Here is a 4,337-nt window from a genome sequence, read left to right on the forward strand (position 1 = left end):
CCCATTTGCTTTTAGTTTAACCTTTCTGTTGATTAATATATAATGGAAATATGTCTTAATTTCATAGATAGCAATGATGTGTCTTCCTCTCTGATCAGTCGGCTGTTGATTTGAACCCGCGCCACAGACCTCACGAAGTCCGAAGCTGCTGCTGTAACGGACTGAGCCATCAAGGCATATGCATACATATATATCTATCTAGATATATATATACACACAAGTATATGTACTAAATTATACTGTGTTTGCGTGTGTGTGCGTATATATATATATATATATATATATATATATATATATATATATATATATATATATATATATATATATATATATATATATGTATAGAGAGAAATAAAGAGAGAGAGAGAGAGAGAGAGAGAGGAATAGTATATATATATCTATATATGTTTAATATCAGTTCAGCCATATCAGTTCATCAGGTGTCTCCTCCCCTAATCAGACTCTTGTTGATAAAGTTTCAACTTGTTATCAGGTCATACAGCCATCGATGAGTCACGCAGTGGTCTCTCTCATATTAGTTTGGAGCCTTGGCACCTTTTACCCTACTACATAATTTTTTTATATGTGCATGTTATTTCCTACAGAAAAAATATAAAAATAAAATAAATAATAATAATAATAATAATAATAATAATAATAATAATAATAATAATAATTGAGGACGGCAAATGACACCAATTCTTGAGGACACCAAATGACACCCTTTATTGAGGACTCCAAATGTTCAGGACGCTAGGATGCCAAATGGCACCTTTTATCCTACTAACAAATGTTCAGGACACAAAATGGCACCTTTTACCCTACTACATAATTTTCTTATATATACATGTTATTTTCTTCAGCAAAAAATATAAAAATAAAATAAATAATAATAATAATAATAATAATAATAATAATAATAATAATAATAATAATAATAATAATAATAATAATAATAACTGAGGACACCAAATGACACCCTTTCTTGAGGACACCAAATGTTCAGGACACAAGGACGCCAAATGGCACCTATTACCTTGCTAACAAATGTTCAGGACACAAAATGGCACCTTTTACCCTACTACATATTCTTTTTTATATATGCATGTTATTTTCTTCAGCAAAAATACAAAAATAAAATAAATAATAATAATAATAATACTAACAATAATGAGGACGCCAAATGACACCCTTTCTTGAGGACCACAAATGTTCAGGACGCAAATCAGGACGCCAAACTGGCACCTTTTCCCCCATGATGATAGTTTTTAGAAGGGATTTCATTAGGATCGTTCAGAGGTACTTTGGGGCATAATTTTTTTTATATGTGGATGTTATTTTCTTCAGCAAAAATATAAGAATATAATAATAATAATAATAATAATAATAAATAATAATAATAATAATAATAATGATGTTAGGACGCCAAATGCAGATACTTGGTCCAAACAGGAAACTACCAAACCAAATGTTTTTGCACCTTTTACCCTACTTATATATATATAGGCCTATATATATATATATATATATATATATATATATATATATATATATATATATATATATATATATATATATATATATATATATAGGCCTATGGATGTATATATATATATATATATAGGTTTATGGATGTATATATATATATATATATATATATATATATATATATATATATATATATATATATATATATATATATATATATATATCTGTGTGTGTGTGCGTGCGCGCGTATTCGTAATTTTTGAATGAGTTAAGTACAAATCTTCGTTACGCGAGTGCTTCCTTCCTCTCCGCAATAACAAGGCAGCGTCTACAAGGTGCTGACAAATTTCCAGTTAAAACTTGCTCTATTTTCTTTCTATTTCTCCTCCAGTACTGTAAAACATTAAGTTTGAATAAAAAACAAGACAAATTTGAAAATTCAACTATATATAAAACAAATCAACAATATCCACGTTTCACATTTACAGATTAGAACTCTAAAGGCCCAAGAGGGAGTATTCAGTAAAAAGATTCCAGACACGAGTAAAATCTGTTTGTAGCTGGGGCGTTCCAAACACCTGTGTCCTAAGAAATGGCCTGTAGTAGGAAGGCTATTCACCTTCATAAGAACAGCTGGGCTCTGATTTCTTTAGGTTCCTTGGTCTCACATAAATTTTTTAGTAGTAGTAATAAAAATATATAATAGCTGTAGCTAAGAAGTCCTTTGCACTTATTAGTCTGAGATCTTCAGTTGATATTGATCACAGAGAATTCAGATGCGGCAGTTTTCCATAACAGCACAATACAGAGTATGACGTAAAATTTCTGGAGCAATTAGATGTGATGTTAGGTTAGTTAAAGAAAAAATAGCATGAAAACACTCACAAAGAAAATAAAATAAAACATATGCAATTTATAGAATGTCTTTTTAGGAAAATATGGGAGTCGGTGCAAGTTTGTAAAATGAGGAGCGTGTACAGACTATTAAAGAAATATTTTTCGAACTGTTTGAAAAAGTCACAAATGTAAATTCGAGGAAAGTTAACTACTTTAAAATAAAACAGCAAAGCAATGTTTTAAAATGAATAAAAAAATACCTTGTCATATGTTTCAACTCCTGCCATTTGAAGTTAATGAACAAATGATAAAAAAAAATACTTCATTACGAACTCTATATTTTCCTGTCGCTGAAATGTCAGTCATGTCCTTTCAGCAATTCTCAATTATTTCCGAAATATTTTTTGTCCTCTACGGTGACTTTCTTCACTTCCCTTCCTCCTCCTCTTGGTCCAGATGCGGAAGAAAATACTTCTCGTTCTAGAGTTGATTCTCAGATTTTCGTCTTCATACGTCAGCAGAAAGTAAGGCTGTTATCATTATCAATCGCTTTCTTTTCGAAAAGCAAACAATGGGAAGTGCTGACCTCTGTTGCAGGAGTCCTTCTGGTTTTCCCTTGACGGCTTTCAACAGTTTTCTTGATGGCAGTCATTCAGTGTGCATTAAGTCTTTTGTATAGAATCCGTAGGGATGATATAATAGAGAAAATTCTTATATTACACATGGCGTTAAAAGTATACCTTAGTTTAACCAGGCCACTGAGCTGATTAACAGCTCTCCTAGAGCTGGCCCGAAGGATTAGACTTATTTTACGTGGCTAAGAACCAGTTGGTTACCTAGCAACAGGACCTACAGCTTATAGTGGAAGCTGAATCACATTATACCGAGAAATGAATTTCTATCATCAGAAATAAATTACTCTAATTCATCATTGGCCGTTTGGAGACTCGAACTCGGGCCTAGCAGAGTGCTAGCTGAGAACTCTACCGACTCGTCCAACGAGGAACTACACAGGGAGTAAAGAAGATGGGAGATAAGAAATACAAAAGACAGTGAATTGCTAGAGAGAGAGAGAGAGAGAGAGAGAGAGAGAGAGAGAGAGAGAGAGAGAGAGGTCAAAGTCCTTCTAGAAGCATTCTTATATTCCGCCAAAATAAATAAATATATCACCGCTAAAAGATTATAAAATCAATTATGGCTCTTTTCAAGTGTCCAGAACTTTCTTTATCCAAACCGTAGATGATGTTTTAACCTGACGATATAAGATCTGGTAACAAATTCTTTATGAAACGAATTGTTAAAAAATCGTGTATCTTTCCCTAATTATGTATATCGTAGTTGTGTAATCTATATAGGTTTCTACTGGAACTCAGACGCAGCCACGTGCGTATGTCTACTTTGTTATTTTGTAAGTAACATTACGTCGATTTTAGCGATCAGTGGATAATCGTTCTCCCCTTGAAGGTTTTTATGATAAATAATCAAAGTACTTTTATTAGATGAGTGTCCTTCACTGGGAGTGAAAATTTACTTTTCTGGTAAAGAGCAAAAGATAAGCAAAATTGTTTGAAGGCAGTTCCTTTCGCAGAATTTTCATCGTCAAAATACTAGTGACCAGGAACATTTAAAAATTCACAACCTTACACATTCTTTTAACGCTAAATGTTCAACAATGTTACCACGTCCAAAAGCCGTTATAAACTCTCGGTTTTTCTCTCAGTATGTATTCTCTTTTTATTATTATTGGAGTTTCCCCACAAAATACTACGATATTCTAAATTAATATTTTACTTTTATAATCTAATTCATTGTTTTAACCCTCCTCGTAATTCCTGCCGATTTCGTGTCCAAAATCTCGGGCGTTAACATCCCATTTAGCGGGACCTTTAACTCATATCCCTCAGTAACGATCAGAGGCAGCCAAAGATGGCGCTGGGCCGCCTACGTAATAGTTACATAATAGTTTCGAGCTTTTCCATTAATGGCAACGGTCGCTAGGGGTTTCAAGGTCT

The sequence above is a fragment of the Macrobrachium rosenbergii genome, chromosome 41, assembly GCF_040412425.1.
Source record: "Macrobrachium rosenbergii isolate ZJJX-2024 chromosome 41, ASM4041242v1, whole genome shotgun sequence".
In the NCBI taxonomy this organism is placed as follows: domain Eukaryota; kingdom Metazoa; phylum Arthropoda; class Malacostraca; order Decapoda; family Palaemonidae; genus Macrobrachium; species Macrobrachium rosenbergii.